A 13,878-nucleotide genomic window follows, 5' to 3' on the forward strand; every position below is an offset into this window, starting at 1 on the left:
TATATTTATTATTTGACGTTTTCTTTTCACAATAATAAAATAATAATTACGTATAGATGACTTACGTACTAGTATCTAGTAGATAAACACTTTAATTTTAAAAAACTATTTAATAAAACCACTTGTTTTTATTAAAAACTAGGAGTATCATATCAGTACAACTTAACCGTACCTTGCCAGGGTTAATAATATTAAAAAAAAAAAAAAAAAACTGTTGTTCTGCTTACGTTCAAATTGTTCGCTACGGCAGAGTGACCAACCATCTTCTAATTTCCTTACAATTCTTGCCTTTAGTTCTTTGCTAGCATTTGGAGCCATTTTTTGAGGTTGAACACAATAAGTTATTTGACAAATTTTAAGATTTGGCAGTGACAGTGACAGTATGTAAATAATAAGTATCCTTCAAAATACACTGCCCAATTTTCAGCAAAATACGCTTTAAGAGTCGTATCATTTTTTTTAGGAACCAACTGTACATAAAGACTCACTTTGTGAAATGTGTTTTAAACATATTTACTGTATACACATTATACTGGTACGGCTTTAAAAAAAACAAATAATACGCAATATATTTCTTTAACTGTATTCTACATATACAATTAAAGCCGAATTATTTCTTCTTTGTTTTAGGATTTGTTGACCTTTCTTATTCACCAAGAAGTCCGCACACAAAACAGACTTTAAATAACTGTGTTCCATTATTGTAAAATGTTTAACACGGAAGAATTCGTCACTGTTTCCGCCAGAGCCCAAGTTATTTGTTGGAGACGTAATTCATTATCGACAAGTTACAATTGTGTTGGTTAATTGATTTTTATAGAAGGCTGTTAAGTATATTATGTAGTATTTTGTTAGTTTGAGAAGTTAATAATGTGTTTTGTCAAGAATGAGAAACGGAAAAGTGATTTGAGATTAAAAAGAAAGAGCAATATCGTTAGTAAGTCATTGACCAAAAAATTTCGTAAAATTTTACGTTACCCCAAATGTACCAGAAGTTGAAACTTAATATTAGAGAAACACAGCTAGAATTCAGAAAACGATTAGACATTAGACATGCTCTGTTTTCTCTAAGTGTGCTCTTAGGTGTTAATCAAGAGATTTGATTCACTTTAAGACATTCATTTTTGAAGGTAAAAGTATTATTGACAAAGATCTTAAAATTCTGAATTTCGTGGTCAGATGTCAGTCCATTTGTTTGGTCATATTAGTCCTGATCAGACACCAAACATAACACTTAACCATTCTTTGTCTTAGTTCTAAACTGAGATGATTATTGTAAAGAAATGTCTTTGAAGTACTTGGTTTCTTGAAGACCCAGGGTTGCTACCATCATCAATGTTGTTTATTACTTCTTTTTTATGGAAAATAATGATGATTTCTGAAAAAAAAACTATTCATTAGGTATAGTCAGTAGTTGTAAGAGTAAGTTAATTAGAGTACTGCCTCTATCGTTTCTGACATATTCTAATAGGCCGATTATTTCCTCAAGTTCGTAGACTCGTTTTGAAACCTTCGCAGTGAAGTCTCCCATGAGAAAAGTTTGACTACATCCAGCAACTTCTAGGGCCGCGTTGACGTTCATTTACTTACACAATTTTCATTTTAAGTTTGGTGTTTGGCGTCACGAAATGTTACGTACTTTCTGCTCTACTTTACGGAGTAGAAGCATGGACGAACAGAACTAATTATAAAAAGCTAGAGGCTTTAAAACTGAGAATACCTTGGACAGACAGAGTGACCAATAGAGAGGTATACAATATAGAGCTATAGTATAACCTACGTTAGACAATATTTGGTTTTCTTTTTAATAACCCCGTTCTCTTTTTGAATAAAAACTGAGTTTTGTGGTCTCTTTTTTATGGATTTTTGTGATCGAGGCTCTCTTCAAGGTCCAGCAGTAATCAGCCATCACTCTTATATACTATCTTCCTTGGTAACGTCTCTCCATTTCCTTTATATCTTAATGGAACCTCTCTCTCTGCTTCTCGCTGATAGCTCCAAGATTTTCGGGAAAATAATCAACGCAGGAATCCAGAAAATGAAGTTTCACGCTTATTTTGCATCCCAGTTTTTTATAATTTTTGACCATGTTGGCTACAATTTCTTTATAGTTTGGAGACTTGTTGTTCCTAAAGAAACCGTCTATGACTTCTACGAAAGAACTCCATGCTTCAGATTCATCCTGGGTCATTGGATTCTGGAAAAATCTGTCCGATTTTAAGGTTCGAATTTGAGGGCCTACAAAATTCCTTCAGAATTAAGTTTACCTTCAGAAAGTGCAGTAAATTGGTCGCACAGATATTTAAAGCAGTCACCTTTTGAGTCTTTTTGAGAAAAATATTCCGCGAACTCTTTTTCACGATGCCTATACCACGAAAATGTGGTATAGTCGGTTCGCTATTCCCAGTCCGAACTGTCTAGTGAATTTAATAATTATTTTTTTGCGAAGTTAGTTACTTTTTGACAGACTAAAAATGGCTGGCAATTACTATACAACCAAGCACACGTACTCATAGCCAATATTAATAGTAAACAAACTAAATAGTAAATAAAATAGAACTTTACGAATTACCAACAATCAATAGTTATTTATCTGCACCATATAATAAATAGTTATGTTAAATTATAACAACTGAAATATATTTTTTAAATATATACTATCCAAAATTTTATGGGTTTAGTATAAACTTCCACTATTTATAATAATTCTTCTTTTTTCAATGACAGAAGTCTGTAATAAAAGTTTATTAAAGCTGTTAATACTGTGAGCTAGGAACTTTTGTGTTGTAGGTTTTCAGCTATAAATCTGTCAAAATATGCCCGAGTTGAGCGAATGGACCTTACCTGGAGCCAATAGATTTTGATCTTTTAGTGATTCTAAGATTTGTGTAATGGGCTAAAACCGAATTCATATTGAGAATCAGCGTACCGTATTAGCTAAGGATACCTGTCAAACTCAAAACACCAAAAATCATGTAAGCCTGTGTAATTATTGTGTTGAATGCCTTAATGATCTTCTTAAATTACGATTTTTCAGATAGCTCTATATGTTAAGGCTGTAAACTTTGTTTATACTAAATATGTCACACAGTATACATCAATATGTGGAAACAGAGTAAATACCCACACAAATTATTTAAATTTTAGAGTCTGTTGCAATTAGGATTAAGCTCGATGACTCGGTATTTATAAAATGTTTTGTCAATATAACAAAAACTTCGTATCTTTCTTTGTTCGGCACTCTTAAGCCCATAAGCAAATCCTTATTCCGTAGCGACGTTTTCTTAGATGTAGAAAAAGTGAAGTGTTTTTACGAACGCTTAGCGGTAAAGTGAAAAAAAATACTTGTATTCTCCACATTCATTTGAGATGCCGTTTGTGTACATCTCCTTAGCCATACTTTTTTCCTTCGATACCTAGCAGCCATAAGATTTATGACTATCTGAAAGTAGCATATACACTGTGTCTGCTCAAATACACTGAAACAATTGGTACTGTTAAAATGTTTAGAGTGTGAGATAATCTATTCAAATTATAACAAGACTGATCAAATTAATATTATCGACATCTAGAGCATTTAGGAATTACCTGTGCTGTGTAGCCTTTACTACAGTTTTAGCAATAGTTATTTCATTGTGTGTTATTACCTTAAAATTTCTGGCGTTAAAATTGGTATCTCTACTGGGCACAAAGGATATCGAAAATGAGATTCGGACAAAGAAAAATATGTTATTTTGGAAGAAGCTAAATTGATTTCTTTCGAAACAAATTGGAAAAATTCGATATAATTATCAGGATTGAATTGTTTTCTAATGCCCCTTTGTCCGATTCTTCTCGATCGACGATGGTAAATAAATGGTTGAAGTGTGGAGTAAAAATTATAGTTTTATTGACAGCTACTGATAACTACACTCTAGTTGTTGGTTAGGGAACAATTTATAATTTCACAAATAATGTATACCTCAGCACAGAGATTAATACTTCTATCATACTAACAAACTTTGAACTCTGAGCTTACAATACAATTCAATCTAGGCCGTTATTGCAACACTTAGGAAGTAAATATATTATTTGGCAATTTATTAAGTCTAGGTTTGCAGGTGAATGGACTCTAATTATTAAAATATTACTCGATATGTTTCACAATGTTTCAATTATACACGGTGAAACTATAAAAGGTTAAGAAATTAAGAATAATGTGAGATTACAAATTAAGGGATTAATTTGTGATTGAACACAGATCTTATTGCATAGCAGACTGAGTCTAGTTTCTTACTTAACAAATCGATATGACATGACCCTTTAAGGTTGCTGTTTATAAAAATATCAAGGAATTTTACAGAATCATCGATACTGATCTGGCTTTTATTAAGAAGCAATGGTTGAAGAGCTCCTTAATAGGATAATGCTACTATCTAATCCACGTTAAAAGTAAATTAGAGTCGGGCCAGGTTTTTATTTTATGCAGATCAGAAGATCTAGTTGCACGAAGAGTTGCAATATTAGAGTGATACTGGTATCATCAGCAAAAACAAACAAAAATCCTTTGATTTTTAAGTAAGTGGTGTCATTTATAAAGATAAGAAAAAGGAGAGGACCCAATAATAAACATTGTGGTACTCCACATATAATGCTTTTGTGACCAGTCAGTATCATTTGCTCTAACTAGTTGTTTCCTATTCCTCAAGTAGGATTGGAACCAAGTCGCGCTTTTATAAGTCTCTTAATAATTTTGGATAGGACTATTAGTAAGGCAATACGTGTATAGTTCAGACATTCTATTTTCACCACCCTTATCATGAGGAATAATAATGGCTGTCTTTAGGCACTCTGGAAATATACCTTTTTCAAAGGAATCATTAAATAGTGAGACCAGGACTTTCAACACATTTTTTGAAAGATTTAAGAAAATTTTTATGGATAGTCCATCATTACTACAGAAGATTTGCTTTTGATACTACTCATTGTTTGTATCAGTTTAGATTTATTAACTGGTCTTGTAAAGAATGAATTCGAATTTTTGAATTAGAAAGATAGGAAATGGGATCTTGTGTTTTATTTCGAAGATCGCTTATTATGGTTCAAGTTTCTCTTGCAACATTTTAGAGCTTTCTAGACGATTTTGATAGTACATTTTTTAGCTGTTTTGATAAGTTTTAGATAGGTTGTTCTGCACTTGGAGATATATTCAGTTAAAAAGATATTGGTAGTGAATATTTTGACGTACATTGGTGAACGCATATTGTTGGCTGATATGCAGATACCTTTGGTAGTCCAGAGTTTGTGCTGTTCTGACTTAATTGTAACAGTACATAAATGCCTTGTCGAAAATACAGACAAACCTATTTAAAAAATTACTGAAATTATAGTCCACAGAGGAAAAATTCCACCCAGAAGTCAAGTACAAATTTTGGAATTTACGAAAGTTCTGAGCGGAAAAAATCCTACCTAAACGTTTAGTTGTCGAGGATGTTTTGCTAAGAGTGTTAAACTTGGTATATACTGCCTCCTAATCAGATAGTCCTGCATTAATAATTGTAGAGCATATATCAAGGGGTGAGAAATCTGAGACAATACAATCAATTATGGTAGATGTTGTTTTAGTAATTCTTGTAGGAGAATTAACGTGCATTGTGAAATCATACGATTCGAATATATTGACCAAGAATAATTAGGTAGAATAAGCAGCAGCTTAATTAATATTTAAGTCAACACATAGAATGTCTACTTTTATTGGGCATGTCGTCTAACAAATTTAACAGGTTCTAAAAAAATAGTTCCGTGGAAGAATCAGGTGATCTATAAATTCAAAGAATGTATAGATTAAGATTCTTTTCTACTTTGAACGGTCCTATAAAGGCCGTTGTAATCTTGCCATAAACACATTTTAAAAACATAAATTTAAAGAAGTCCTATAATATAAATAATTTCCCACTGTCTCTATTAGCGGCTCTTAAACTCAATTTGTTCACTTTCAGTCATTGACGAGTATCTCTCCGTAACTGGTCCTATAATTTCCTCTTTGCTGGTTACCGCATCAAGGTTCCTCATTTGTTTTTCTCTTCTTTTTCCTTTTTGTATGTAGGCCTGTGTAAAGCCTGTTTCTTCTTCAATATTAGCCTCCTAAATTGTTTAAATTGTCGTACAATTTATTTTTATTGGTTTGCTATTCGTACTATCCTATCCTCTGCCATTCTACTAATTTACTAATTTGTTCGTTCCACTTCTGTTTCCGTTTTCTCACCCGTCTATGTATGTCTTCTATATCGCATGCTCTTCTTATCTCTTCGCTTCTCTCCCTATCCAACAGACTTTTTCTTGATATTCGTCGGAGTATTTTTATCGCTGTTGTTTCTAGTAATCATCTCGTTTTAGATGTGTGAGGTCTTGTCTCCGCCGTGTATGTTAATATAGGTCTAATTCTTGCTTTATAGATTCTTGTTTTTTTGTCTTGTCTTAGGTGTTTGTTCTTCCAGACTGTGTCATTAAGAGATCCCACCATTTTATTTGCTTTTAAGCTTTATGGTCGTACTTTTTCTTGAACATCCCCGTAACTAGTTATATCTATTCCCAGATATCTAAACCTTGCTTCCTACTTTATTATTTTCCCATCAATTTCGATTTTACAACGTAGTGGGTATTTAAATGTTGTCATATATTTGGTTTTTTCTGCTGATATTAGGGCCTGCGTAGCGCAAGCGGTAGGATGCTTGCCTCGCATGCCGGTGGTCCGGATTTCGAATCCTACCGCCGGCAAGAACAACTAGACATTTTTAAAAATGTCTATAGGCCCCAGGTCGACTCAGCCTGAATAAAAATGAGTACCTTGGGTAAAACCAGGGGTAATAATAGGCGGTTGAAGCGTAGCACTGGCCATGTTACCTTCCTTGTATACCGTAGGCCCTAGATATAGCAGACTACCCTGCTATACCCCAAAGCCGCGAAGCGGTATAAAACGGGAGACTATTATTATTATTATTATCTGCTGATATTATCATATTGTATTTCTTGGCTGTTGTATTGAAGATGTGTGTTAATCTTTGTAGCTCGTCTTATAACACGGCGATTAATGCGGCGTCGTCTGCATATCATAATATTTGGATTTCTTTATTCCCATTCTGTAGCCATGACCTTTACGTACTGCTTGTATTATTTCGTCCATTATTATATTAAGTGGGCTTAACGAGTCACCCTGTCTGACTCCGCTTTGTACTGGTATACACTGTGTTAGTTTTCCATTTATCTTTGTCTGTATTCGATTATGGAAGTAGATGTTTTCGATGGTTTGTATACTATTGATTGGATGATGGATTTAAATTCCCTTAGTAAAATCTCTTCTCGTCTCCCTTCGCAAACAATAATAACCACTAATAGCTCATTGTACGTTTTGTGTAGTAGTTGTAAAATTATGATTTGTTAATTATACAGTAAGTTAAAAGTGGCTTGTTTTATTTTACCGTTAGATAGAGACAAGCAGGGAACACATTTTCGCTTATGCTGTTCTCCTGGCTTCTAACGCAAGCCCATAGCCTCTGACTCTTTACAGGGCCTGCATCGGAATACCCTTTAGCCCTTATCCTGTTTGTCCTCCTACCCTCTTGTAAATCCGCGAGGGTGAAATCACGACCTATTCGAACTAGTGGACCAGTATGCCTCAAATTCGCTCGGACAGCTAAATCTCCTTAAACACAGGGGATATTTCAGTGGTGACAGTGCTAAGCATCCCTTAGCTTCAATCCTATTTTATTGCAATTGGTATGTTTTTTTTTATACAGTAGGTCTAAGACGTCTTCGCCTTGGATGCGATCGAAAGCCTTTGTCAAGTCTATAAAACATAGATATGCTGGTTTATTGTACTCGATGGTCTTGTCTGTGATCTGTCTTAGTACAAATACGGCGTCTACAGGATCTTCCGGATCTGAATTCTTCATTTGTATGGGTACAAATTGCTCTCGACCATTCATCCTTACACTTGCCGCCCCTACTTTTTCGTCGATGGCTTCTTTGAGGAGCTCTGCATTTTTACTTTTCCTGTTTAATGGCAGTATGTTGTCTGCCGTAGTTTTCGGATCCCTGTTAGCTCTACACCTAGTTGACAGTAGCTTCTTTCTACATTGATAGTGCTTTTAGTGTCCCTTAACATATCTTAAGACTTTCCGTCTATGTTTTTAATTATAACTTTCTCTCCTTTTTTCATTCAGGTTTTTATACTAAAGCCTACCCTATTTTTGCAAATTTCTTGGTGGAACTCTTTTAGAGTGGCTAGTAATTCATTAAAGGCATCATCATGTTTCGCTGAGACAAATATGAAGTTGAGATTTTTTACTGTTTTCTTTAATCTTAGCTTTTATATTAACTTTTTAAGTGTATAGATACTATTTTTTTTAGTGTATCTTAAAAAAACTTTTCTTAGTTTTATTCAGATAAAAGCCGAGATTGAAGCTTACACTTGGCTCATATTCAATTTATGCGTGTAGATATTATCGTCACACCAGTGACCAAGGTCTGTGCCCATATGCAGAATGTATTTTGCGTATATTTATACGAGTACCTACGAACATTTGCAGTCTGTTTATATCATTTGTGGAAAGGTATATAAAGCCACACTCCTCTTTTTTCTGCGTTATATCTGCTTTCGAGTTATCGCTTTGTTTTACATTTTTATGCAAAAAATTGTTATGGCATATGGTTATACTCGGATAGGGGACTTTGTAAAGGAAATTGTTTTTAAATTATGAAGCAGAGAGTACATACCTCATGAATATCAACAAATGTATCTTTAATTATCCCAATTTTAAAACTTCTTATCGACCAGTTTCTTTTACAAAATATATTCACAATCAACTTGTAAACATCTTAAGTAATATATCAGTTTAATTTTTATAAAAACCCAGCTATTAAATTTTATCCTAAGTGACTTTAGAAAAGATAGAAATTTAACAAAGTTCCAATTTAAGCTATAAACGTTTCTTTTTATTATCTATCAATAATATTGTACAAGAAATAGAGTCAAAGTAAATCTTGATCCGAATGATGTAATAGTTTTCGCTAAAAGTTGAAATATCCCTCTTGCCACAAAAATCCGATAGTTATTTGTTTACAAACTGGGAAAATGGTCCCAGAAAAGAGGTTTTATTTTATCTAGACAAAGAAGTCTTATTTTATAATCTTTAGTAACAATAAATTCAAAAGCAAACCTACTTTTGCTCTAAATATTATTAGCTGACCTGTCAAACTTGGTACCGTCTTTGAATGAAATAATGTGTCAAAGTTCAATAAGCTCCTCTTTCGAGTCTGTTAAGTAATAGAAATCTCTGGGCAATAAAATAAATTCTGTCGAGGTTTCAATAGCGACTTTACCTGTTTCCAATATCTAACAACTGCTTCGACAACAATATTGCACTTTAATCATGCAAAAACACTCGCATGTTAGTTGTCAATTGGAGCGTCTTTTCGAGCCGCCACAAATTGGATGATGTTAGGCATGCGTTTAGTCCGCTGCAGTTAATTGGGGAATAATTATTATTAAATACGGATCAGACTAACAATAGAATCATAGCTATACCAAAAATGTTTTTGATATATATATATATATATATATATATATATATATATATATATATATATATATATATATATATATATATATATATATATATATACAAGGATTTCCACAGTTTTGACTGTATTCCTTCACTCAACCGTTTTCTCCAAATTTTCCTGTTTAGCCAGTCCCCTTCCTGTAGGTTTCTTCTACTCATTGCTTCGTTCACTTCATCTCTGAAAGATCTTCGGGGTCTGCCTCTCTTTCTTCTTCCTATCGGACTTCACTCTGTTATTCTATTTCTCCACCGATTTTGGTCTGCTCTTCTGACATTTCCGTACCAGGTTAAGCTCTTCTGTTTGATGTAGTCTATTATATCGGAGTTCATTCCCATTCTCCTCTTAATCTCCATGTTATTTATTCTATCTCTTCTTGTTACTCTGCAGCTTCTCCTTAGGAATTCCATCTCTGTTGCTCTTATTTTGTTTTTGGTTTTCTTATTTATTGTCCAATTTTCACACTCATAAGTGAGGATACTTCTTGTCATGGAATTATATATTTTTTTCTTTGTTTTCATGCTGATGTTCTTATCCCATAGTACCGGGTGCAATTTTCGTATGCAGTCTCTAGTTTGTACGAGTCTATTTTTTATATCTTCCTCCGTTGTTCCTTTGTTTGATATTATGAAACCTAAATACTTATACTTATCTGTTCCTTTGATTTGTTTACCTTCGTCTATTTCCAGCTGTTTTATTTCTGTATTCTCCGTTGTTAGGTATTCAGTTTTCTTTAGGTTTTAAAAATGTGGTCGCAAACCTCCGTTAATGGGGACGGCATAAGAAGAAGAAGAAGTCTTTCATAATTTTTTATGAAATCAACGTGGCGTGCTTGTGATTTACATTATTGTTTTGATTATCAAGGTAAGTGTTTTCATCATGTATTTTAGTGTAAAAGTGTTTAAATTAGTTTTGCATGCTTATTTTATTAGTTTTGAGGTTAGAATGGATGGTCCAGTTACCCCGAACGCTTTTGCTCTTTCGGGGTAACTGGGACCTATATCGGGAGTAACTGGGCTAGGTCCTGGTCCAGTTACCCCTCAAAACCTCAGGAGCTAAAAATGTTTTCTATCCTTTACTTTTTCAAAGCCTAGGTTATATCATATTGTTTTTGTTTCAGAAAATGGTACGAACGTACATAAGAAAAACTCAGAAAGGTGCTGGCTCCTCAGATACCACGGAAGACCTTGATAGAGCATTTGAGGATATAGAATTGGCATCAAGACAACACGGGGTGCATCATTATTTTACAATATTCCACGATCTACACTGAAGCATCGAGTCAAGGGAATGCGTGGGACTGGACAGACTTCAAAAGAAGGTAACGGTGGTGAAGGAGTTCAGTCATATTTGTCGTCTCTTGAGGAAAAAGAAATTGCTACTACTACTATCGGTTCACAGCGTTCTCCGATGCCTTCCGACTCCTAACCACCATTCTTTTCTATTTAACCATAGGCCTGGAGGGATTTCTCTTTCCTATAGTTCTTTTTCAATTCCCTCTCTCCAGCTTCTTCTCGGCCTTCATCTTTTTCTTCTTCCTTGTGGTGTCCACGTCAAAATATGTTTCGGAATCCTGTCATCTGGTATTCTCTGTATATGGCCGTACCATATTAACTGTTTAACTGTTAATATGGTACAGTTAAAAGAAATTGCACATTGCATAAAAATTAAGGACAAAAATGGGTTTGGCCCATCCAGAGAGAAAGTATTAGACGTACAATTGTATATAAGACAGACTAATATTAAGAGTAGATTTAAAGACCAGGGACCAGGCCCTGACTGGTTTAGATCATTTAAAATATCTCTCGATAAAGAAACCTACGATTATTGAACATTTACGACCCTTGGGTCATCTATAATTCTTTTGAAGTATTAACAAAAACTATGGAAGAACTAAACCTTAAGGGGAAATCAGAACAGATATTTAATTGGGACAAGACGTAATTTTGCCATGACTCTAGTAAAACAAAGTTCGTTGGTGCAATTGGTCCAAAAGGTATAAGTAATATCAGTTCGTCTGGCAGAGAAATCACATCTATTTTGTTGTGTTGTTCTGCTGATAGTCAAATGAAACCTCTCCTCTGTGTATTTAAAGATAAATATGTAATGGATAATTGGATTAATAAGAACATCCCAAACAACCCAAACTGCAGTTTCTACAACGTCTAGAGGTTGGATGGAAACTTTGGTTGGTTTTTTAATTGGTTTAGAGATATTTTTTTACCTAATATTACAAAGAAGAGAATAATTTTATTAATTTATGATGGCCATGCTACCCATGTGTCCACAGATTTGATTAAGTTAGCACAAAAAAATGAAATCCGTATCAGGAAGTTACCTCCACACACGACACATTTATTACAACCATTAGATATGTCAGTCTTTAGAGGTCTGAAAAATACTTGAGACAAGGCACTCAGTAAGGGGCAGAGGGAAAATCCTCGCAAAAAAATCCTAAAGAAATATTTGTACAAATGATAACCAAGCCAGCACATGAAATACCTAGTATTAATATTATTAGCGGATTTAAAGCCACAGGAATTTATGATGCCGATAAACAAGGTCCTTGACAGAGATCTAATTCCTACATCAATATTCAAAAAAGATGATTTGCTTAGGTATAAAAATAATCTTCCCAATCCCAATACAGTACACTTGGAAACCACTGCTTCTTTGAATGTCAAACACTTAGTAACCATTCCTTTCTCAGCCACAGTACAATCAGAAGACAGTAGGCCTAGATCTTCAGCAGCACTACAACCAGATGCGAGTCCTGTTATAGTCACTGGAAATCAAGAAGACTACAATTCCACAACAAGCATCCCGTACTTCTTTAGATACGGTACAATCAGATGTCTCGAACGCTTTAATCCTAACAGCCAGAAACCTGTGTCTCTATCTTTGCGATGGTTGAAAGAACATAAGCTAGTTCTGCAAACGAAGTTTAAGTAGACAAAGAAAGCCCTGTCTCGCCAATTGGACCTTCTTTACAAACACGTAAATCATTTGAGTAATTGTTGTTAGAAATGATGAAAAAAAAAAAAGATCAAAGAATTCAGGGAAGAAACGAAAAAGACTGGTCAGTAACTGTGAAATTATCACCTGCAAAGATTACCTAATAAAAAAAGAACAAGAGGAGAAAGAAAAAATGAAAGAAATTGAAAAAAGAATATGAAAACAAAGGCCATACCGAAAGCTAAACGAAGTAGGCCTACACTAAGTTTTTTAAAACACAAGAAAAAGAACAGTTTTGATTGTATATCAGAAAGTAGTTATGATGTTGATTTGAAAGATATTGTAGAAGAAAATGAAAGATATTTAGATAGCGAGAAGAAATTTGAAATGTTCTGTAATAATATTGATGAGCAGACCTGTGGAAATTTTTAGCAAGTAGGCTTTAACCAGATTATCAAAAAAATTAGTGAATATTTTATGTAATCTTTAGGTATAAAGAAGAGTATTTTCCAGGAAAAATCTTAAGCTGTCTAAGGTGAGAACTAACCGCACTCGCAACTGGGAAGGTTAAATAAACGCTAAGTATGGTCGCCTCACGTACCCATGATTTTGAACGTGGAACGTCATGTGTCCAGTAATCCAGAGGGCGCTGGATAAAAATCGACTGTGTCCGTATATGGTATATATGACAGATAAAGTGTTAAGTTTAAATATTTATTGTTATTAAATAAGTAAAGATCTTGTAAGTAGCTTTAGTGAGGTTTCTTTTCATTCTTTTAATATCTTCCATATTGAATTACAACCTTGACTAATCTTCTTCTATATACCCTAAAAAAATATTATTAACTAGTAGCGTAACTGATTGCTGTTTAAAGTATCAAGAACAATAATTCATATTTTTCAATTTGTTTCTAGGTGGTTCACTAGATTCTTCCTGATTCCGACCGCCACTGTATAAACCAACTATTGAAGAGACATCAGCGCGTGAGAACGCAAAAACCTTCATGCACTTGTCAACTAAAAGACCGTGCCACGCCTTCTAGATTTCTGCAGAACGAGCCTGCAGAAAGACCACGGCCAACGAAGACCTGTGCACACCATCCGACCACATTTGCATAGCACTCTTTTGATTCTTTCTTGCTCTATTTACGGACACACACTGCGGAAGAAGTAACTCTGCCAATAATGCAGTTTGTGCCGTAATATGCATATGCCTACGTCTAGTTTGATTATTATTAGATTTCTACAAGGTGATCCTGATTATATATATGTATATATATATATATATATATATATATATATATATATATATATATATATATA

At 34.0% G+C, this 13,878-nt stretch overlaps 1 pseudogene; it reads left to right on the plus strand.

Moving 5' to 3' along the window:
- The first annotated feature begins 10,723 nt into the window (after nt 1-10,723).
- LOC140442080 (uncharacterized) lies at nt 10,724-12,552 on the plus strand (annotated as a pseudogene).
- Nucleotides 12,553-13,878: the final 1,326 nt, after the last annotated feature.

The sequence above is a fragment of the Diabrotica undecimpunctata genome, chromosome 5, assembly GCF_040954645.1.
Source record: "Diabrotica undecimpunctata isolate CICGRU chromosome 5, icDiaUnde3, whole genome shotgun sequence".
NCBI lineage: Eukaryota > Metazoa > Arthropoda > Insecta > Coleoptera > Chrysomelidae > Diabrotica > Diabrotica undecimpunctata.